Source organism: Sinohyriopsis cumingii, unplaced genomic scaffold, assembly GCF_028554795.1.
Source record: "Sinohyriopsis cumingii isolate HCF-2022 unplaced genomic scaffold, ASM2855479v2 utg000426l, whole genome shotgun sequence".
Taxonomy (NCBI): domain Eukaryota; kingdom Metazoa; phylum Mollusca; class Bivalvia; order Unionida; family Unionidae; genus Sinohyriopsis; species Sinohyriopsis cumingii.
This window is the reverse complement of record NW_028315897.1, coordinates 10,408,075-10,434,007: the sequence shown is the minus strand read 5'-3', so window position 1 is coordinate 10,434,007 and position 25,933 is coordinate 10,408,075. Positions and strand designations below refer to the sequence as shown.

The 25,933-nt window shown below is 36.6% G+C and overlaps 1 protein-coding gene and 1 long non-coding RNA gene across 2 annotated transcripts in view; one reads left to right on the top strand and one right to left on the bottom strand.

Annotated features, from left to right (window-relative positions):
• Window positions 1-25,933, top strand: part of LOC149774170 (E3 ubiquitin-protein ligase TRIM45-like) — an 87,352-nt gene that overhangs the window by 40,190 nt on the left and 21,229 nt on the right. The gene's annotated exons all lie outside the window — the stretch shown is intronic.
• On the bottom strand, window positions 15,343-23,039 carry LOC149774171 (uncharacterized). Its single transcript, XR_016417035.1, has 3 exons — window positions 22,770-23,039; window positions 20,526-20,646; window positions 15,343-18,120 (listed from the first exon to the last, which is right to left on the bottom strand). It is a non-coding gene; the product is annotated as an uncharacterized LOC149774171 (long non-coding RNA).

Here is a 25,933-nt window from a genome sequence, read left to right as displayed (position 1 = left end):
AATTGGATGGATTAAAAAGATGATGGCCACCCCTTCTTCCTCACAAGAGAAAAAGAAAGTGAAGACAGAAGTGAAGACAGAAGTGAAACAAGAACCGATATCCCCCGCTCAGACATCCTTCTCCTCTTCGACACCTATTGCTTGCCGCACACACGAAGCATTGCAATCCAAGAAAATACCCCAAGAGAAAAAGAGTAGCATCCTCCAAGAGTGGGTGCCTTATTAACACACCAACCAACACAAAAAAATGGAAAAAGTCTTAGCCAGCATTTACTACGATCCCTCCCATCCTGCAGGTTACGCAGGAGTTCAAAAATTGTATCGTGCTGCCAAAACGCAACTGAAAAGTCTCCGTTTACCTCAAGTGCAACGATGGTTACAAGAACAAGCTACCTACACTTTACACAAACCCATTCGACGCAAGTTTGCCAGAAGTCGCACCCGAGTGGAAGGCATCGATCATCAATGGCAAGCCGATTTAGCCGATGTCTCTCATTTGGCCAGCTACAATCGTGGCTACAAATATTTGTTTTGTGTCATCGACGTCTTTTCCAAATTTGCTTGGGTTGTACCCTTGACTTCCAAATCGAGCAGCGAGTTAGTGCGAACCCTGCAACGGGTGTTGAAACAAAGCGGTCGTCACCCTCTTCGATGGCAAACGGACAAAGGTACCGAATTTCTGAACCAAGCTTTCCAAAAAGAATTAAAGAAACGTGACATTCATTTTTTTACCACCGAGCATCCCGAAACCAAAGCCAGCATCGTGGAACGTTTTCAACGCACTTTGAAAGAACGCATGTGGAAATATTTTACGCATCACCACACTCTGAAGTACATCGACATCTTACCGCACCTGGTGCAAGCGTACAACCAATCTTACCATCGAAGCATCGGACGTGCCCCGCAAGACGTGACTCCCGACAACGAAGTGCTGGTGTTTGAGCGTCTGTTTGGTACGTCCTCGACGAGGGCTGTCCCCAAGAAAAGTGGAGAGTTGGCCGTAGGAGATTGGGTGCGCATTGGCAAAACCAAACGCACTTTTGACAAAGGTTACTTACCTAACTGGACGACCGAATTGTTTCGTGTCACTGGACGAGTGCATGGCCGTCATCCTGCCGTCTATAAATTGGAAGACATGAACGGAGAAGTGCTCAAAGGAACGTTTTATTTGCCCGAGTTACAACGTGTCACCAAAAAAGAAGACGACGTGTACGACATCGAAAGCATTCTCGAACGCAGAACCCGTAAAGTAGGCAAACGACGTGTCAAAGAAGTCAGAGTACGTTGGAAAGGATATCCGCCCAGTTTTGATTCTTGGATCGACGCTTCGCAAGTCATCGACTATAAAAAGAAGTGACCATCATGCCTTTTCACACAGACGCAGCTACGTCGACCACTCCTCCTTCACCCAGTTCTTCTGTGCAAGATTTACAAAAACAACCCTTGTGGGTGTGGTGTGGAGAACGTGTGCCTAAAACGCAAATCGTCTTTTTTTGCCAAATCTTCGTGGTGTATTGTGTCATCGGGGCAGCCATCGCCAATTTGAGTTTGCAACAAGGAGACAAACAATTGTGGACCATTTTATTGAGCAGTTGCATCGGTTACCTGCTTCCTAATCCCTCCCTGAAATTCTCTTCCAACGGGAACCTTGTGTCCAGTGCCAGTGCCAGTCACCACTCCATCAACAACAACCAAAACCCCATTTTGGGCGGAGACACGCCTCTGACGTCCAGTAACCCCTCGGACAGCCACAGAACTCTGGAATTATGAGTCATGAAAACCAATTTTACTTAACCTTACCCAGTGACAGTTCCATGGAGGTGTTTCCCAACAACACGTTGTGCTGTTACACGGCTAAATTACCTCAGGCCATCCCCTTAGATCACGAAGCCCATTGGGAAGTGGCTTTAGTAGAAATGATTCACCCGACCCAAGTCCTCAATGTCCTTCCCAATCAAAATAAATTTGATGTGGAAGTTCATGACGAGCAATTGCAACAGGAATTGAATAAGAGAACCATATCTGACATTAAAACCTTTAATGATAAAACTCAAAAGTGGACCTACCACTTGTCCATTCTCCCAGGCTATTATTTTAGTGGTCATCATTTGGTCAGCGCCATAGCCTCCAGGTTTAATGGCGTGTTTGGGAAAGCTTTTGAGAATGTCAAGAACAAAAGTGTCACCATGGAGTACCACAAAGTAGCTCGTCGCTTCTTGATGAAATTTGACCGGAGTAAAACCGTGTCCATTTTATTTTGTCCTGAATTGTTTGACATGTTGGGCGGTGACATGGAGCTGAGGAAGAAAGTAGAACAAAAAGGACAACCCGAATCACCAATTATTTTTGACAACGATTCTTTTGCCCAGTATTTTCGTACCCCGGTAGAACTGAACCAAGGACTGAATTTGATCTTTTTGTATTCCGATGTGGTGGAGTATAACGTGGTGGGACACACCTCCGTGCCGTTACTGCGTGTCATTCCTTTCAAAGTGGATTCTGCCACGAACGCTGACGAGGAAGGTGGAAACACTTACCACGTCCACCGCGAATTTGTCCATCCTCACTATTTGCCGGTCAGCAAGTCGTATTTGGACACGGTCAACATTACTATAAAAGGAGATTTGGGACAAAATATTCCATTCACCAAAGGAAAAGTCACGGTGAAACTCCATTTTCGAAAACGGTTTTCTCACGATTCGTAAGTTATGTATCCAGTGTACCGAGGGGTTGCTCGACAGCGAGGACACTGTTTAGGAGATATGCTGAAATCGGCCTTTCGTTCGGTGACCCCAGTGTTGAAACCGATGGTGACACGCGGATTGCACGCCTTGAAAGATGCGGTACTGACGCAAGGCAAAGAATTTCTCCAAAATGTCATCATCGACAAACAAAACCCTAAAGAAGCCTTCATGAGGGCTGGCAAAAATGTCTTGCTGCAAACGGGCAAAGACGTTTTAGGCCGACGAGACACACCTATAAATGCCCTGCACGCTACCGAGTCAGGCATTCAGCAAGGACAAGGCAGAAAGAGACGACGCAGAAAACACCCTTTCACCAGACTCCAAGCTAGAAAGGCCAAGAAAAGAAGAACCGTTCGAGACTTAGACGTTTTCGATTATTGAGAAAGAGACAAAAAAATGATGCACCGAGAGTCTTGCGCTTGTTCCAAGACGGAACTGGATCTGTTTGCCATGCCCCCCACCATGATGACCATGCAAGAATCCCAGTGGGTGGAATTTCACCCCGTCTCCTCATTGACAGCCTCAGCTCCCATCGAGTTTGAAATCAAAGGACAACCCGAAGATTACATCGATCTGAATAGCAGTTACTTGTACTTGAAAGTCAAACTTGTCGATGAGGATAATTCGCCCCTAGAAAAGGATGAGGTAATAGCTCCCGTCAACAATTTCATGCATTCCTTGTTTAGCGGAGTGGACTTGTGCTTGATCAACAAACTAGTCAGTAGCAGCATGGATACTTACCCTTATCGAGCGTACCTGGAAAATCTCTTGACGTACGGAATAGACGCCAAGAACACTCATCTCAATGCCTGTGTGCTATGGGAAGCTGACGAAGCAGACCAGTTTGAAACATTCGAAACTGATGGAACCAAAACACCAAACAATGACGGATTTGTAGAACGAAGAAACAGAATCAAAGATGGACAGAGTTTAGAACTAATGTATCGTTTGCATTTGGACATGTGGTTACAAGAGAAATATTTGCTAAACGGGGTGAATGTTCGCCTGAGACTGAATCGTAGCAGTGCCGCTTTCCATTTGATAGGTACTACTGCTTGCAAAACTGTCATCGAGGAAGCCAGGCTCTACGTACGACGCGTAGAAGTGTTACCTAAAGTGGGTAACGACATCAGTCAAACATTGAGCAGAACGACCGCCAAGTATCCCATACGACGCGTGGAAGTGAAAACCTTCACCATTCCCAAGGGACAGCGATCCATGATCGAAGATCATCTGTTCCAAGGACAGCTACCCAAACGTTTGATCGTTGGTATCGTCGAAAATGAAGCCTTCAACGGAGCCTTCGCTAAAAATCCTTTCTACTTTCAACACTTTGGCGTGTCCAAGATCGAAGTCAGTCGCGATGGCAAGACCTTGTGTACCCGACCCTTTGAACCTGACTTTGAGAAGAAGAATTACTTGAGGTCGTACTTGTCCCTGTACGAAGCCACCGGACAGTTAGGAACCAATACCAGTCACGGCATTACGTACGAAGATTACGCAGGAGGCTACGCTTTGTGGGCTTTCGATTTCACTCCAGACCAAGGCAGCGACGAGGGACATTTCCACCCTATAAAATCCGGCCAAATTCGTGTGGAAATTCAGTTTGCAAACCGAGACCCTGATGTAACGGTGAACGTCATCCTGTATGCAGAATTCGATAATACCATAGAAATCAACAGTTTGAGAGAAGTCATCCTAGATTATTAGAAGCCATGGAAGACTGTTATCCCTCTTTATCTAGTGGAGAAACTTTGGACATGAAATGTGAGGAGACCGTGGAAAAAGAAGAAGTGATCATGATGAAATCGAGATGGCCAGAACAAGAAGCCCATTTAGTCTCCTGTTTTGCCAAACACTTGGTGGAAAAAATGACGGAATTGATCAAGAAAAATTGCTATGGATGTCAAAACGATCATCCCAGTCAAATTCAACACGATAAATGCCTGATGTTGAGCCAAGAAGAAAAATTGGACAAGTATCTGGACGAAGCTTGGAGTCTCATCTCGGACAAAGACGTGTTGCACCAGTGGTATAAAGACTTGCGTGAACATTCTTGTCCACCATTAACCACTCAAGAGATCCATCGTATCGAAGCTCTCCTGAATCAGAGTGAGGAAACAGAACGAATAACCGTTTATTCGTCAGACATTTTCAAGCAAAAAGTCAGGATCGAATTGACGACTTATTATTACCTGTGAAGAAGAAGAAAAAAGCACACACAAATCAATGGATACCTGGGAACTTTATTACCTTTTGAACCACAGTTCCTATACGACTTCTTGGAAACCTGTTGTCTGTGCTAAAGATGAACTCCCTCATCGCAAACCTCAAGACCATCAAGCTTATGTGATCAACACGGACGACAGTCATCTCCCAGGAACCCACTGGGTAGCCGTCTACTTTCCTCAAGAAGGATGTGTGGAATATTTCGATTCGTATGGATTGCCCCCTTTGGAAGACGATATCATCGACTTTATGAGAAGAAATGCTCAGACTACCCGATTCAATAACGTGAAATTACAAGGCACAGATTCCTTGGTGTGTGGACAGTACTGTGTGTATTTTCTGCATCATCGCAGCCTGGGCTATTCCTTAGAACATTTAGTGACTCATTTTGATCCTCGTTCTTCTTCTAGAAACGATGTGAAAGTAGATCGATGGTTTTGTGACCATTATGCTTATCTTTTGTCTCAAGCTAGGAAATGTAGTGTCCATCAATGGCCTAATGATTTCCAACAGTGGAAATCACAATTTCATTCACAACGTTGTCAGCCCTGTTTAAAGTAGACTGTCAATTGAGAAAAAAATGTTTGTGATTTGAAAAAAAATTGTTTGATGTTATAGTGTTGGATTATTGTTAAAAATGTTAGAGTTGTTGTTTAGTGTTAAGTGTTTTTTGAATAAAAAATGTTGTGTTTTGAAAAAAATGCCTTTGTCTTTTGTTTAGCTATAAGAATGTTGGATTGATGCTCTTTCATTTCTTACTATCCCTCCCATGACACTCACTGAACGTTGCGGCTCGAAAACCGTGTGGGGGATGTTTTCCTTCACGTCCGCGCTTTGATTTTAAGAACCGGGGGTTGTTTCCAGTCTAACCATCCATTGTCGACTCATCCTCCTAAGAAGATGTGCTCCAAACTAGCTAAGCTCAACGAAGCCTACGTGAATTTGCATAGGGTCAGACACAGTCTGATACCGAAGCCAGAAGAAATAGAGAATGTGAGAATGTTAAAAATCACTGAAGACCTGATAGAAGAGCTCTTCAGAGAAGAAATGAACAGGGAAAAAGAAGAATGGACAGAGAAGTACAGACTTCAGAGACAGCAGCAACAGCAGCAACAGCAGCAGCAGCAGCAGCAACCTGAAGCTGACAGAGGCTTTGTCGATTGTCGTATCGACACCAAAGAGTTCTTCTTCTCTTTCCGAAGAAGCAGACCTATCGCCAGAAAGTCTAACCTCAGAGGACATCGCATTCTTAGAAACTAAAAAAGAATGCCATAGCAAACAAAAAAAACAGCCCTTTTCAGGGCTACCCAATACTCTAGAAAAGAAATAACGATTGATTTGCCAGTGTGTGTAGGTAGAGTAGTGTGAATATAAACACTAACTCTTTTTTAAAAAATGTGAGGGTATGTGTTTGTGTGTTTGTAAGTGATCACGTACGTTGGTATGGATAGTAGATTAAAATAATGTTTTTTTGGTGTTTGAGGTGTATATTTGGGGGTTAGATTGGATTGATTTGCGAATGTAAATAGTCTATTGAAGTGATTTATAAAAATTTTAAAATAGTGATGGGTAGCATAAAAAGTGAGTGAGTGTTTCTTTTAGGTCCGCGCGTTGTTGTTTTTTTTTTGGTCATGATCTAGGTAAGATCAATTTTATGTTTTTTTAGGGGATGTTTTCCATCACGTCCGCGCTTTCAGTATAAATTGAAACTCGCTCGGCAGTCTAGCTACCCTTGTTGATTGATCAACACCGCCAGAAGAATGAACACCAGAATTGTGAAACTGTTAGAACTCCAGATGCACCTGGAATATGCCAGGCGCATACTAAATGAACTGGCCGCGGAGGCCATTGTCGAAGAAGCAAGAATGAAAGAGGAGGAAGAGGAAAGAAGAAGAAAAGAAGAGGAGGAGAGAAGAAACAAAGAAGAGGAGGAGGAAAAGGAGAGAAGAAGAAATTTCAGAATCCCAGAAACCGAAAATTGGGATTCTGAAGCCACATATCCTGCCTCTGCACTCCCAAGAAGAAAGGTGAAAGAAGACTGGGGAAGAAGATGCGTGTGTGGCGCCAGGCCAGGAAGGTGCAACCATTAGATAGGTGCATCTGGAGTTCAAAAAAAACCAACAGCCCTTTTCAGGGCTACCCAAAACTCTAGAAAAGAAATAACCATTAATTTGCCAATGTGTGTAGGTAGAGTAGTGTGAATATAAACACTAACTCTTTTTTTAAAAAATGTGAGGGTATGTGTTTGTGTCTTAGTGTTTGTAAGAGCTCAGGTACGTTAGTGTGAATAGTAGATTATGGGTTTATTTATTGTTTCTTAGCGTATGTGGAGAGTATAGTTTTTGGTTTTATTATATGAAATGAGAAAATAGGGGACGTTTTCCTTCACGTCCGCGCGTTGTTGGGTCATGATCTAGGTAAGATCAATTTTATGTTTTAGGGGGATGTTTTCCTTCACGTACGCGCTTTCACTATAAGAACCCACAGTATTCGTCGTTCAAACCATTCTACAAAGAAGATGGCTTCTAACCACATTAACAAAATGCAAACATTGCAAGACGTTTTGGACAATTTAGGAATGATGGTAATAAGACTCGTTGAAGACCACTATTCCTATAGTCCCCATCGTGTAAAGATGGAAATTAATAACTTAAGAAAGGTAAAGGACATGATAAGTGGTGTCATGAAAGAGATAAAGGAGGAGAAGGAGGATGAAGAGGAAAGGATAAGAATACGCAAATGGAACGAAAAATTTGAAAAAGAAGAAGAAAATGAGAAGAGGAAGAAAGAAGAGGAGGAAGAGAAGAAGAAAGAAGAGGAGGAAAAAAAAGAAAGAAAAGAAGAGAAAGAGTGTAGGAGATAAAATAAGAAGATGGTGGAGAAAAAGAAGAAATTAGAAGCAGAAGAAGAAGAAGAAGAAAAACCAAAGGCCCTTTTCAGGGCCAGCCATATTTCTCGAAAAGAGATAGCCTTTCAATTGCCTACCCCTTTTTTTAAATTTAAAAAAAAAAAAAAAAAAAATCCCATGTTCAATTCCCCTTGTCCCTAGACAAGCCCAAACTCTATTCCCCCCATGTTCAATTCCCCTTGTCCCTAGACAAGCCCAAACTCTATGTCAAATTCCCATTGTCCATAGAGTGGCCCAGCGTTTTTCTCCATGTTAAATTTCCATTGTCCCTAGAGTGGCCCAGGGGTGTTTTTAATGCTAATTCCCATTGTCCATAGGGTGGCCCACCTTACTACTACTATAGCTCTACAGAAGCACTAAGCTTCGCACAAACATTTATAGACCAAAAATGGCAAGATTTTTGGAACTCCTCCACAAAAGGTAAAAAGCACCATGAAACCCAAAAAACCTTTGATAGGAGCATACAGCTACCTAAGGGTACATATTTAGAACAGAAAACCATAAACAGGATAATAACTGGAAAACTTAACTAACAAGCAGTTTTGGAAGGTTTATAGGACCCAAACCAGCAACCATTAACTGCTTTAACTGCCATACCACCAAAGATCTACACCACGTATTCAATATATGCCCAAAATATCAACCCGCTAGGAAAATATTTATCAAAAACCAAAAAGAGATTGGATCACCACACACATACCCAGAGTTACTTATGGACTCTAATAAAAATAAACAATCAGCATATAAAAATATCAATAGATTAATAGACTCAGCAGGACTTAGGAACAAATTTAATTACTATCCCCACAAAATCCAAAGATCCAGTGACTAGCTAAATAAATTTAGAAGCTCCCACATAAAAACCCATAACAGATCATTCAATTTTATAAAAATATTAATAAATAATTCACTTACGAAGCACCTATGAAAAACTAAGGAAACCGCAAAATCGGATGTCCTAGATTTCCTTAACGAACCGTGTAATCGGCTAGGACTCCGGTTTCTTGCTAAATGAAGTATAAATACCATTCAATCTCTAAATCATTAATAAATAAATAGCTTAAAGAGTCAATATCTAAAAACTTATAAATAACATAACGTAGGAAGCACACCATAAACACCTCGACTAGTAATACCATAATAACCTTGAAAATCTCTCTTCCTACATGATTTCTACTTACAACCTCTATAAACAGCATAGAACACACACACATACACACACCCTTTTTAGAACATTTTGAAGAAAACAAAAACGAAAAAACAAAAACAAAAAACAAAAAAACCCGCAAGAAACACCAGGCAAATGCAACAAGAAACCAGCGATGTGAAGCAACCAGGACAGTTCCCGAGCTCTCCTTCCCACTAATGACAACCACCCATTCAACTGTAAGGGACCTTTATGGACCCACAGATGGAGGCCAAATTATCAGGGTTCCTTGAATCCATAAAAGGCTGGGGGAGGTGGCACCATTCCCTTCTCCAGGAATAACTAGCAGGCTGCGGTGCAGTCAGAAAAAAGTGGCACATGCACAATTGTGAGCATGCCACTATAATTAAACTCAACAACAACAACAAATCCGATAATTATATCATTTACGTATGCGCACCACATAAAGGAAAATGAAACAATCAGCTGTGACAAAATTGTTGCAGTTGACGTTGCCTAACACTTTAGGAGAAGTGTATCCAGATGGGTCTGAAAAACTTATCGTGTAAGATGAACCGTTATGAAAAGTGTAACTTTTTTATGTTTCCAGTCTTCTAATATTCAAATATCAACCGAGGGCTGGAAAACGTATTAAGTGTGCAATGTGCATTTAATTATAACAGTGTCGTCGTTGCATAATTTACAACGTATTCATTTCCCTTGATGAGAACATTAAGGACTCCTTATAAGGTTTTCTAATCAGATTATCTTTGTCTTTTAAGAATGTCCACACCAGCACATACACAATACACTTTTTTTTTACCCAGCACATAACACAACATTTTTTTTTGGTATCATTATTTTGTGCATAGGATTAAATGATCTTGGTTAGGTATTTATCGATGTGCAAATTTTGCCTAATCACTCACGAAATATATAATGTTATATGTTAACGTTGTGAGTGATTAGGTACAATTTACACATCGATAAATACCCAGCCATGATCATTTAATCCTTATAATTCCAATTTAGTCCTTTCTTTCGTCAAATCAACTTATTCCATCAATAATTCCAATTTAAGTAACGCGTACTTTCCTTTCATTCGCCGCTTCACATCGCCCTATAATACATAACCTGTACAGAATCACACGAACATACTGACTACTGTCACAGTTACGTTTATTCAGAAACTTCATACTTTGCATATCAGGCAATAGCTACCGATGGTTTCAACACATTTAGTTTATTTACAACATTCTTGTTCAGTTTTAGTTAGTCCCATCTGCTAATGTCATTTGACCATGACCGTATATAATAACAGCTGATACGGAATGAACAAGTGTGCTAGATTAAATTTCCAATCAAACCTTAAATCATAATGGATTCTATCAATGAACAACATGGAAATATAAACAAGATGATGCTATCCTTTACTAACATAAAGGTAACAATTAAATAAATACCGGAATAACATTTTATATCATTCTCAACAGCGTTAATACTTATGAAAACCCTTTCAGTGATCTAATGTCAAATGAGATGTAGGACACACGGTACTAATTATACGGAAGAACTGTGAACCAGTCTAGAAATGGGTGAAGAAATGATAGAGTATTTACAGGTTTGGTGGTCCATAATTGGTTAATAATGAAAATTAAAATTTTAGGAAAAATATATTTTGAGAGCTTGTCCTATATGTAATGTAAAAAAAATATTGACAAATTTCTACTGATGCAATTTTAGCATTTTTACAGGCTTGACTCAGGAGTACTCAATACTGAAAGTAGCACCTGATTCATTTGGTGCAGAATCAATAACACGTGTTTCATGCACATGTATGTAAACAAATTGCCGCGGGTCATATGGTGTTCTCCACACATAAGCTTGCACCAAGGTTAGATGTGCACGAAAAATTATAGGTGTCATTATCAGCACCCATAAATTTTAAGTTATTGAATTTTGAATATGACAGTGTTTCCATATGTTTACCATTGGAGTGGAATTAGTACCGTGAGTCCTGTAACTACTGTCAGTCACGTTTATTCGGCAACTTCATACTTACCATCTTAAGCAATGGCTACCCGTGGTGTCAGCACATTTCTTTTCATATAAAAATCCCATTCCTTTTTTAATTTTAGTATGTCCTATACAGGAATAACATTTTATATCTTTTTCATCAGCGTTAATAATTAAAAAAGACCTTTTCATTTATCTAATGTGAAATTAAATGTGCGGTTGTTAAATGTAGAATTGCTCGCAAAACCGATAATATGTCTTGTTTGGTTGCATAGTGAGTGCTGGAGTGCTGGAAGGAATTAATGATTACACATCCAAAATAATTTAAATTAGCAAAACAATCACCTTTATTATACACATTTTTCAATGCTGTTAAAGTCACATTGGCGGAGATGGCAGTTTTACCATTTAAAAACTTTATTCAGTCTTTGAATAATGGTCTCATAAATATTTGTTTTTATTTTTGTGTAAGTGGTCATATCACACCATGCCACCAACACCCACATACGTTTTTTTAAATAAGCAAATGAAATTAAAATAAAACAAATAGAAAAATACCACTGAAAACGCCAATTCCTCATTTTGTGTTTCGTTTAGTAGCCAGAGAGTATGGATTTATTTCAATATTGTAGCTTTTACGTCCTCCTTAGATAATTTCTTGACTCTTGGTTTATATCCCTCAGCGGCCTCAAAATTGACTGACCCAGTTTCCACGCTATTATTGTTGATGTTGTGTATGGCTCGGGTTACTGAGGTCATGGGGTGCTCTGTGAGGGAATTATCAATCTCTGTTGTTCTGTTTCCTTTTCAGCATTTGTAACATCCATCGCTTTATCGTCAAATCCATCTTCATCTGTTTCAATCGCTGCTGTTATTTATATTAACTCCTTGTCATCTAATTGTTCCAAAAATTCCGCAGAAATTTGCAGTGAAAAATCACCGTAATCGGCCATTTTGCGCGCCTATGTAACAGACGAACGCGAAATTGTAAGCTATACATTTCAGTCAAAGAATATTGGAACAAGTATAAAAAGGGTATAATTTATATTTATTTTATGAATAAAAAATTAAAAGATGAAACAATTGTTTCACAATGACGTGTCTACAATGTATATTTATATTGCAAACAGTACAAAAACCGAAAGTAGTCCCAGAATTTATCGATGTGTAAAAAATTCCAGATCAGTATGACGTTACCGTTTACAGCAAATCGTATTGGAGAAAATCGGTTTCATGTATAAAAATTGGAATTATTAAGAAATTAAACATTCACTGGGCAATTTTACCAATGTGCTGAAATACCATTTGCCGTCCTATGAATGTGCTTGATCCACATTTGTTTTCCAAATGATATCGACATAACGGAAATAATCATTTCTGATATACTGTAGTTTAACGAGAAAGGTTCTGCAGGCATTTGTGCAATACAAAATCTTGAATTATATAAATGAATCAAATATTGAAGAAAAAGCATGGATTTAGAAAACAGAATGACAGCTAATATCTTCGAAAAAATAAGCAGCTGAACATTTTTGAAAACGTTATACTATTCTGAAATAAAACAATATTCGTTTTGTTTGTCTACTTTCCTGAACACACCTTACCGCATTCGCGGTTCGTTTTTCTTATATCAGTCCACATGACAATTGAGAGATGAGTGACTTTATAATTATATGCACAGTTTTATTGAGAATGCAGTGAAAGAAGAATAAGACACAAACTTCAGAGAGGCAGTGCATATTTGATGATTAGCTGTCTGCCGTTTAAAGTTGTTTTTGTAATTAGCAGCGCAATGTACTTGTTGCCCAAAAGCGAAGAAGTACTAAATCGCTGAAACATTACAGGATAAAGAAATTACAGAAAAGTTGGAATTCAAAGATTTACATACGAGACAAGCCGTACAATAGATTAGCTAAAACGACAACATATGTGGATTACTTGTTCATGTAATGATTTACACAGTGTGACTTGCACTGTATGACGAATATGACCAATATGTGCATACGTATCTACTCTCTTTCTGGAGAGCAAAATTATAGCTGCTTTGAGTAAATAAGCACAAATCACGCATTACTTCCAGTTATTATATGACCTTAAGACGAAGATGTAAATGAAAAATAATGATTCGCCAAATGCACCTCATTTCCTACACTTACCAAGGAATGATTATTGTTTCTATATCGCGCATTTATTGCTTTTGTCGGAAAATGAAGTAACGTCCTTCTTTTAGTAAATACGTTCAAATGGACAATTTTTAATGAATAATGTATTATAACTTTGTCTTATGATGTGCGTATTATAATACAACATTGTCCGACCAGCTGTACATCCTTAAATTATTGACTGCCCGGCCCACTACTTTACAAACCTTGAGATGATAATTCGTTGCACTTTTTCTAAATATATACTATATTAACATTGTTTTGTTATGTCTCACATTTCACGGTCACAAAAAGGAAAATGTAATCTTGAAACTTACTTCAGTATCCGAAATAAAATTTTAGAAATACTGGCAACGCTTTCTTATCCTATTCAACAAGTTATACCGGATGCATATCTTGAGTATAATATAGTCCCGTCGTCGTTAAAATGGTAATGTCACAATGATGTCAATAGTTACATTTAATGAGGTCAGTAGTTACCTTTAATGTAGTCAATAGTTACCTTTAAATTAGTCAATACTTATCTTTAAAATAATCAGTAGTTACCTTTAAAGTAGTCAATAGTTACCTTTAAGGCAGTCAATATTTAGCTTTAAGGTAGTCAATATTTACTTTTAAAGTAGTCAAATGTTACCTTTAAAGTAGTCAATAGTTACCTTTAAAGTAGTCAATATTTACCTTTAATGTAGTCAATAGTTACCTTTCTAACAGTCAATAGTTGCCTTTAAAGTAGCCAATGGTTACGTTTACAACAATGAAAGTTGCATGAAGTATTATTCCTTATTTCTTATTGGTCTTTACTGGCAACAAAATGAGTATTTTCCACTGCAAATTTGATAACAAGCAAATCTGATTTCCTTTCATCAGTGTATATCTTGTGTGTAATTTCCTGCAATAATGCTTTACATTACTCTCAATCATTTTCACCTCTGTGAGCATGGGTTTTACAACTCTACAGTCACAAACTAAGTAACATAAAAAAGGCAACAAAGAATTTAATTATCAAAGTTGTAAATGAAAATGTGAGAATCAGAAATGCACTGGTCCTCCAAGAACCACGTCCCTCTCAAGACACACTGTCCATAATTCCTTTCAATAATTTATAACAGTTCTCAAATAATAATATAGTCCAAATAATGAGCACTTTCCATTTCTACTGAACAGTCCGAGCAAAAATGGGACCACTCTCTTAGTCTAGTGGTTAGAGCATCTGCCTCAGATGTGGGAAGTTGGGGGTTTAAACCCATCAAAGTCATAACAAAGACTCAAACAAATGGCACTAACAGCTGCCTCACATGGTGCTCAACATTAAGAGGCTAGAGTTATGACTGGTTGGCCTGGTATAAGGAAAATGTAACTGGGTGCAATATGATGCTACAAGTCTGCGGCATGACGCCCCAGAGCTAGACATCATTATAAACTGACACACTGCAGACTTAGCGATATGACTGAATAATCTTTAAAGCCATATTAAAAGTCCAAATCACACCCCTCCAAAATTTTTCCTCTCAAATAATATCTAAGTACAACATACAAACTGCAGACTTACTACATGAACAAAATAAGTGTGAATGTCTCAAAAGTTGAAATGAAACTGATTTTTTAATTCTCTCCTTATATACACCATATATTGCATCTGTATTTCACAACAGACCCCATGAAACAGAAAACACTACTCATTTTGTTTCAATTTGACCTATTCATGTGACCTAGCCTAACCAATGGGAAGTTACATACTTATTCTACAAATGTTGAAACCACATCTGAGTCCTGAGAAATTAAGCCAAAAGTCTTACTATTAAGATTATGATGATCAATTGTCAACACACAAGTTAACATTTACCTATAGATCCTATGCAACACACAAGTTAACATATACCTACAGATCCTATGCAACACACAAGTAACATATACCTATAGATCCTATGCAACATTATTCTCTTAACAGATTCAGGTCATGTAGACAAACCTAACTAAATACAATACTTATTGTAATTCAATGCATGTATAATTTATGTCATACAACTTCATGTCTTTGAAGACATATGTTCACTACAGAATAAGACTGTGGATGTATGGGGCAGATAAGTGTAAAGTATAGAGCAAATATGCAAAGAACAAACTAAGACAATAAACTAACAGCATCATCCTTTATTATAAAATTAATTTTTCCAATAACTAAAAAATACTGGCATGCACAGTGGACAGTAAAAAAAACATTCCCATCGTGGTTATGCTACATCCATTTATCAGACATTTGCCTTTATAATGTGCTTCGAATGTAAATGATTGAACATAATGCATACATTTATCCATTTATACAATTGCCTTACAAAATATTTAATTTCAATGGCTTGTATCAATTAAACAAAAAGAGACTGTCATATTTATGGATATTTATGTTACAATGTAAAATGTTGCAGACATACGCACTTTTCAAAGTAAAAAAATGGTAGGCTGTCTGTTACCAAGATAATACAATCTGACAGCAATAAACTGGATTTTCTTAATAATACAATCTGACATCAATCAAATGGATTTTCTTAATACTAAAATCTGACAACAATAAACTGGATTTTCTTAATAATACAATATGACAGCAATAAACTGGATTTTCTTAATACTAAAATCTGACAGCAATAAACTGGATTTTCTTAATACCAAAATCTGACATCAATAAACTGGATTTTCTTAATACTAAAACATGATAGAAATAAACTGGATTTTCTTAATACCAAAATCTGACAGAAATTAACTGGATTATCTTAATACCAAAATCTGACAAAAATAAACAGGACTTTCTTTACTGATGCAATAAATGATCTTTTTCAATGATCCCCCCAAAAATTGTAGAAAATATGAATGGCCATCTAGTTCTTTCCCACTGACAGAACACTCAATGTTTCATATCACAGTAAAAACTGTTGTGATGTCTCTAGCATTTTTTGGTTAAAACCTTTATCAAAATATAAATACCTTTGAAATCAATAGTTGTCTAAAATAAAATAAGTGCAAAACTGTACTGTAGAAGAATCACACAATAACATGAATTGGTCACTTGATCAGCTACATCTATTATTAATTATTTGACCCAAGTACAAACTGACACTATTTTTTTTTTAAGGTTTATTTAATTTACATTTCATCTATAATGAGCTAATTTTTAACCAAACAATTATTCAACACCAACTCTATTTCTGATTTAAACCATACAAATGTTGACTACTTTGTTCATATAAACATACTCTTATCTCTCCTGCATCCCTACCTCATGATTTGAATGTCTATTGCCAAAACTGAGGACAACTCTTGTGAAAATTATGTTAACACAATAATGAGTCATATCATCTGATGATCAGCACTGTACATACATAGTTTTACAACAGTCCAATAAAAAGTGCAATAATAGCTGCATTAAAATTGTGACATACACTGCATCAAGCCATAAGTAAACAAGGGCAATAACTCTTCCATACATTAAGGAAGCACAGAGATTTGTCAATATGTGCATTTATGAATGATGACTATATAATATAGACTATGTTTAACTGCAGTCAATAAAATAGCAAGATAACTTGCATTCACAATGAAATGTTGTCTGGCACTATTTTCAGCAGTAGCACAAAAGGAACAGGACCTCCAAAAACAATGAGGAGTAGAGTGATTTCTTGACATGGTTGTCTTCCAATCATGATCATAATAGTTACCAATTTTCAGGGCAATCTATGAAAAACTCTGGGAATAGCTGCATTAATGACAATGTGTTGGATGGATGGAAATGAGTATTAATATATAGAGAGAGAGATAACACAATTAATATAAAACACCCTTTATTCACAGAAATCAAACTATCTGTGTTATATACAACAGGAATGCACCCATCCCACAACTTTAGCTAAATGACTTCCCAAAAACTAAACAGTTCAACATAATTGCATGAATAGATGATCATCTTATGTACATTAATGTCTAAGATGTTTAATTTTTATTCAGCATTTAGTGTTTTTATGTATGATCATTTTAACAAGGGTTTCATTAATGAAATTAAGTTTTAAAAAAGTAAAAATTGTTAAAATATATGAAGAAAAAATGTTACCACTTTGTCATTCAGTACTCATGCTAACAGGCTTCAGAGGATCAAGAGAAAGAGACAGAGAGAAACAAATTATGATGCATCACCTACTGTGAGCAACAAGTCCAGGGGTCAGTTTCATATCACAAACTGTCAGTGCACCCTAAAGTGAAAAAATTACCCATAAACCCTAAAGTGAAAAAATATCCATAAATCCTAAAGTGAAAACAAAATCCATGCACCTTGAAGTGAAAAAAATACCCATGTCATGATTGTTAAATTGGGTCAGAGATATATATAATGCTTAAACAAGGTGCAACAATCATAAAAATAATTATTGTACGCAAATCCAAAAGCAAGCAAGCAAAACATGTGTGAGCTAAACATTAGTCACATAGATGAAAATACACAAGGAGTTATCATGGGTGCATCAAGTTTCATTTCACTTTCTTCATGCACTGTTTAATATACAGCATGATTCTGTGAGGGAAAATTCCCCCCCCCCTCTGTTCAGGAGGCCTCTGTTTGACACTGTCTTCATCATCCCCCTGAATGCTTTTGGCTATTATCTACTTCATTCTTTTGGGACTTCAGGAGCTTATTTGGCCTGTTTGATGCTCCTGGTTCTTTTTAACAGAAGCCTCTTGCATCTTGTTGAACATATCAATATATTTTTGGTCCAATATCTTCTTCACTTTGGATTCCCATGAAGAATGCCCACCATCTGCCCCTTCCTCGTCTGAACTCATGCAGCTGATCTCAAGCACCTTCCTTACTGTTGCCATTTTTCCAGAACTCCGTGATTCTTCTTTTCCAAAGCAGAGTCTTCTTTTAGATTTCTGCTGCATGATAAATAAAAGGGAAAAGGTTAAATAAACACACAAACACCCCCACCTAAACATACTATAACACTAGTCATGGAAGCCATGAAATTGTACTCAATAACAAGTGAGTTTCCTTTCGGATTCACTGTACTAATTCAGCGCTCATATGGAAACACCATGATATTCAAAATTTAATAACTTAACATTTCTGGGTGCTGCTGATCAGACTGATATTTATCCATGTACAACTATCCTTGGTGCAAGCTTCTATGTGGAGATCATATGAGCCACTGCATCTTTTTGTCTACATGTGCATAAAACACATGTTATCCATTCTGCACCAAATGATTCAGTTGTTACTTTCCTTACTGAGTGCTCCTAAGTCAGATCTGTAAAAATACTAAACTTTCATCAATATAACTGTGTCTATATCTTTTTAAAATTACAGATAGGATAAGCTCTCAAAAATATTTTTACTAAAATTTTACTTTTCATTATTAACCAGTTATGGACCACCAAACTCGTATATACTCTACTTTATGTTAATTCACCCATTTTAAGACTGGTTCACAGTTCTTTCTTATAAAAGTACCACATGTCCTTTATGCATAATACTTATAGACTATGAAATATGAATGTGTTACACTCGGGGGGGGGGAGTGTTGGCAGTCTGTAAACAATGGTTGCTATTTTCCCCCTCTAAATATCCTAGCCCCACTGACCTCAGTGGAAAAAGCTGTCTGATAATGCCTTCACATCTCCTTGTCATTAGAATATGCAGTACTGTATCTGTATGGATGGATATTACACTGATAATGCCTTCACATCTCCTTGTCATTAGAATATGCAGTACTGTATCTGTATGGGTGAATATTACACTGATAATGCCTTCACATCTCCTTGTCATTAGAATATGCAATACCGGATCTGTATGGGTGGATGTTACACAGATAATGCCTTCACAGTCTCCTTATCACTAGAATTCGTAATAATGGATCTGTCTGTGTGGATATATAACAGATAATGCCTTCACAGTCACTGTGTCACTAGAATAGGCAATAGTGGTTCTGTGTGGATATTCCACAGATAATCCTTCAGTCTCGTTGTCACTAGAATAGGCAATACTGGATATGTCTGTGTGGATATTCCACACATAATGCCTTCAGTTTTTCATTGTCACTAGAATAGGCAGTACTGGATATGTCTGTGTGGATGTTCCACAGATAATGCCTTCATGGTCTCCTTGTCACCAGAATAAGCAATACTGGATTTGTCTGTGTGTATATTCCACAGGTAATGCATTCACAGTCTCCTTGTCACCAGAATAAACAATATTGGATTTTTCTGTGTGGATATTCCACAGATAATGCCTTCATGGTCTCCTTGTTGGTAGAATAGGCAATATTGGATCTGTCTGTGTGGATATTCCACATATAATGCCATCACAGTCTCCTTGTCACTAATTGCGACATTGCCCTTGCTTGTTATAAATCCAAACAGCTCTTTTACTCTTGCATACCTAAGTTTGTAATAGTAATACAGTACTGAACAAAATGAGTCATTAATGTGAAAACATGTAAATGCTTTTACTAATAATAAAGTCAATGGACACTATTAAAACATAAATATGCACATTTTTAAGCCAACACTATACTCTATATTGTTAGAAAAAAGTCCCCAATATGGGATTTATGAGATTAAGTATCTGTAATACCACTGGCATGAATGGTCTAGAGTCAGTGATGGTTGAATTCTATTTAAGGCTCCACAGACAGCAAACAACTGTCATTATTATTAAGTATTATTGTATCAATTTATGGTATCTGGAAAAAATACATGTACTTGAAACCCATGAATCTCCAACACAGTACATTAAACTAGAGATATATTCCAATGACATGAATGCATCAAGTTTTGCTTTTATTTAACTATGCATGTTTCAAATATTTAGCAGCTGAAAGTGCATGACCCCTTGTCTAGTGAACCTGACCTTGATCATACATCTACTACCAATATAAAAATAACGATTCATTTAAAAATCTAATGGGGTTGGGTAGCTAAGGAGGAAAACAAATCCTTACCCTGTCTAGTGACCATGATGCTACTACAATCAAGGTACTAACAACCATAAATACATGTCAAGAATAACCCCACCATCCACCCCTGCCAATCAATATGTCTATTGTCTATTTGTCTGCATATCCACCTAACCATACAAACTGGGTCAGATTTTTAAACCAAGTTTAAAAGAGCTATCATATTTAGCATATATATATATATACTAATTATACACTGTATTAAGCCATGGTACTGGGGAAACTTACAAAATACAAAAGTCAGAATATGATGCCAGAGTCACCATTGGGAGAATGGAGAAAATAGTTGCTGTGGGAATGTGAATGACAACAAAAATGTCGAGTCACCTGAATTTTTCCTCTTTTTAACTGCAATCATAGGTACTCCATGCTTCATTTGTACACAGTCATTCATTGCCAATTTTTCAAAATATGTCAAACATATAAAAATCCTTCTTTGGTCTGGAAACTGAAATTATAATAATAATAATAATAATAATAATAATAAAAAGAATAAAAACAACAACAATACTAATAATATAATAATAATATTTTGATGTAAATAAAACAATAATAATAATAATAATAATAATAATAAAATTATTATTATTATTATTATTATATGTTGGTATAAAAAATAAATATATAAATCCTACATTGATCTGGAAACTGAAAAACTACTACTACTAATACTACTACTACTACTAATAATAATAATAATAATAATTATAATAATAATAACAACAATAATAATAATATGTTGGTGTAAAAAACAATCCTAATAATATAATAATAACTTGGTGTAAATGAAAAAATCATAATAAAAATACTAATTATTATTGTCATTATTATTACATGTTGTGTAAATGATAACAATAATAATAATAATAATAACAATAATATGTTGCCATAAACAAACAACAACAAACAAAACAATTCCCCCTGTGCTGTTGCTATTTTTAAAAACATAGTTAATAGCTGGAAATGTGATAAGTCTCAAAATTGGTACCCTGGGGTTACACCAAGAGGGTGATTTTAAATTATGTCATTTAAATATTTTGCCTTATATATATATATATATATATATATATATATATATATATATATATATATATATTTTGTGGGAATTTTTAATGATCAACCCAACTGACATCCCTGGCAGCATGATCTGAGGTACACAATGTATTCCTATAAATGTCCCATCATGTCCCGAACTGCTGTTACAGAGGGGTAGCCCTTCCCACCTTCAATACCCTGAAATATGACCAAGTGACCAATGTGAAATCCCATAAGTTATATTAAATAGCCAGCTTTGGTGAAGGCATAAACCAAATTTCAGACTTGAATATGCAACAGTTTACAAAATATTTTAGACTTTTGAACAACCCCTCCAACCCCTAATTTCTTCTATTATGGCAGGCCTCACTAGAACAAACAAGATTTAGAAAAAATAATAGATACACACACATACATGCATACATACATACATACATATTGGGGGAAAGGGTCACATTTCCTATCATGATCTGCAAGTGAGAATTATGTTATTTCTGCCCAGATTTTTTCAAGCAGATAATGATAGTTTGGTGGAGGAAGATTGTACATATTTTCAAGTGAAATAGGCTCTGTGTCTTACTCATTGTTTTCTTGTTTTAAAAGAAAATAAAGCAGAATCTCCTGGAATTGTTCATAGATAAGTACATATACAAATCATATTTGGTTGAAAATATACTTAGCAACATGACACTGATATGTGACATCAACCTGTATTCCATTTTATGCAATCTGTGTAACTAAGAACATTATATAGTGAATTATCACAACTAGACCCTAAGAACATACATACTTATTTTAAATTTAATTGTAACTATAGAACTCAAATATTTTCATGTATCAATCTGATTATCCTACTGATCTCCAGACTCCATGTTGTTACTGACTCTAGTTTTATTCCTGACAAAAATTATAAATTATGGCAACGAAAGAGACACTTAATTAATCCTGTTCTTGGCCTTTTTCTGTCAGTTTGAGAGATTCTACACATTACTTCAAATATTTATCTTAATGTATGTAAAAAAATACCCATTTCCATAACACTGTATTTGGATTCTTGTTCTGGGCTCTTTCCAGTAGATGATAACTAACATTTTTTATATGGTTTGTGTAAGAAAACTTGCTCAAAGACCCCTTCCCTGCAAATATGCATTAATACATTATTCCTGGGTAACTTTTATGGCATGAGGTATAACATACGTGTGTTTTTTACTTCATGGCCATTAGTTCCTCTCCCAATTCCTTAAGAGGACAAGACCCAAAAGTACAGGTCCAAAGTAAGAACTATCGTGAAATGAAAATGCTTCATTTTCTCCTTCATTATAACAGCAAAGTTACATGCAAGTGGTACCATTTATACACGTCAAGATTTTCAACCTGTGCCAAGGTGCATCCCTTCATCATAACTGCAAAGTTATATGCAAGCAATATAAAACTATACACGTCAAGCTTTTCAACGTGTGGTCAGGTGCATTCCTTCATTATAACTGCAAAGTTTTATGCAGGTCATATAAACTATTATATGTCAAAACTGCCAACCTGTGCCAAGTACAGGACAAATGATCATCATTTGTCATATCCAGTAGAAAATCACGCTACCTGGTCTCCATGATCCGCCATTTTGTTATGTCACATGACAATAATGTTTTTATAGCAGCCACCTGACTATCGTAATAACATTAGTGGCATGTCTCGATCGGAACTGCACTCGGCCATTTACGTCTGGTCGTAGGACGCTTCGAAAGTTGTATCTTCAGACATTAGCTTTCGTTGTTACATATGTAGCGCACGAATAGAGAGAAGTGTCTCTCCGTGTTGGATTATATGTTAGATGAATGAACTGTAAATAAAACGCAAGCAACGAAACGTGTACATTTACATCCGTCATTGCGCACACACATACACGCGTGTTCTTTCTAAATATGTAAAGGTGCGTCAAATCTAAACTTTTTATAATGATCCATATGCCATCATTCCTGTTCGCATACTTTAACATAAATTATAGTTCGTGCAGAACAGATATAAAATAAAATATACCCTAAATAATGTATGACGTGATGCGATGTGATGTGATTTGGATTTTTAACTTAGCTTTAAAAAAAATTCAGTCATATCGCTACGATGTCTGCAATGTGGCAGTTTATAGTTATGTCTAGCACTTGGGCATCATGCTGCAGACATGTATCATGATGTCCCATCCAGTCACATTATCCTGACACAATGCGGGAGGTCCTGTGTTCGATCCCCGGCCGAGTCATACCAAAGACTTACAAAAATGGTACTAAAAGTTGCATCGCGCTTGGTGCTCAGCATTAAGAGGTTAGTGTTAGGACTGGTCGGCCTGGTGTCAGGATAGTGTGACTGGGTGGGACATCATGCTACAAGTCTGATACAGACATCGTAGTGATATGACTGAAATATTGTTAAAGCTACGTTAAAAGTCCAAATCACACACAACACACACATGTATGGTTGTATGTATGTATGTATGTAAGTATGTATGTATGTATGTTGTATGTATGTATTTGTCGACCTTTCCGGTGGCATAAGTGGTTAGAGCGTCCGCTCGGAAGATCTCGGGTTCGAACCCCGTCCGAGTCATACCAAAGACTAATACAGATGTTACTAGCAGCTGCATGACTGTGCATTGAGCATTAAGTGGTTACGTTTAGGTCGGCCTGGTTTCAGGTGGTACGTGATGATATATGTCTGCGGCATAAAGTCCCAGTGCTGAACATTAGTATCAACTGCCACATTGCAGTCATCGTAGCGTTATGAGTGAAAAATTGTTAAATGTACGTTACAAATTTAAGTCACAAACATATAGACACAGACACAAACACACACACATCTTATTATTCAACCAGTAACCAACCTAGAAAGGTAATGTCCCTTGCAAAACTATTTTGATTGCACACTATGTGACCAACTTGGATACAATATAGGACAGAGTGTTGAGCTGAAAAATTCCATAGGAGTTCGTATTCGTATCGTTGCTTGCAGTTTACCTGTCATACGTGTACTATATTGCTTGTAAACTCTTAAGACGGTAATTATACTGAAAACACGAAGAGGCAGACCTATCTAAATTCGTTTCTTAGGTTTATGTTTGCATTGTATTAAATTATATTGGAATAATAGGCTAATATAAAAACTTAAGTGAGATCGAGCATGCGCTTGGCTGAAAACCTATATTACCATATTTATATTGTTAAACGTTAGTTTAACGCGTTAATACTTTAAACTACATGTAATTACTTTGGAGTATGTTCAACGAGATATTAGAGCACACTGTGACAGAAACTACTCCAATATTGACCAATTTGTCTAATTCTGTATTTCAATCTGGATGCAGTATTTTGGTAAAATTTACTATTTGTCAAATAAACAAAATGACTGTGTTAAATGATCTCAGCAATTATCAAGGCGTTCCAAGTATCCTTGTGCTAAAAAAAGAACGTCGGTGCTATCTTGAATAAAATGACTGACAACATGGCCCGTGGAAAGGGAGATAATCTATGAAGCTCAATCTGGTTTCCGAAATGGGTGCTCGCCCATATTAACCTGTTTTAAGTCTTCAAACGTTGGTATATACATATTTAAGCAATCCTGTTTGCAGATTATTTTGTCTTCTACTTATTTTTACAAGCCGTTTGATTCGATAGATCACTCATAGTGTTATGAATGTGTAGAGAAGTAGCATATTGAAGTCAAAATGTATAATAATCGTCTTTATGTACATGTCTACGTTGATCGGCATTATACACAATTTATCATTCTAATATAGGAAACATAAGCGATTTCATTATACGGCCTTTGATTTTGATCTATGTATTTCTAATTTGATTATCAAATTAAGATAGACATATATAAATATAATAGTTGTTATAATTGTCGATTTAGTATACTGAATGATGGTGATATTGCTGATTGTGCAGATACTGTCATAAATCTAGGATTTCAAGCTGTGGAGAAACATTGTTCAGTATTAGTATTTAATAAACTCAAAGTACTGTTTGCATAAATGGAGGTATTTTGAAAACAACGAGGCAGATTCGTCTCTCTTAACTTTGCCACAAAAGAGAATTTTTGTGGGTATAATTATTAAGAAGATGCTGAAAATGTGCACAACATAATATGTACCGGTTATTCGAAATGAGCAAACAATAGGTTCCTTTTTTCCTTTAGCATGGCCGATATACCGTTTACATACAAGATTTTAGAAATTGCTTTAAAAACTGGATGAAATGGACCAGAATGATCGATTTGGCATACGCAACACAATGTTGGAAAGCAACACGAAAATTAAACCAAAATGGCGTTCCAGTCCTGAACCACTATCCCCATAATATTCACTAAATGATATTTGACGATGTTCGACAACTACAATCTTATATATAAACACCCATATTTGTTTTTGTGTCCAACTGGATAAAAAGTAGGTCAAGAGTATATGAATTTCTTTCAAGACTGAAGCAAACTCGATGTTTCAATTGAATGATCATGATGTAACTAAAGAACGACACCAGCTTATATTTATGTATCCCTTAATTCTTCGGTAATAAATACGTTACTTTAATTTGAAACAAAGGTATATCAAATGAGAGTAATATATTGTATCAGATATGTGGATTGTGTTTGCATTAGTGATTTTGATTCTGCTATTGTGCTTGTAGCCTGCACGTGAACCTGGTGTCGAATGT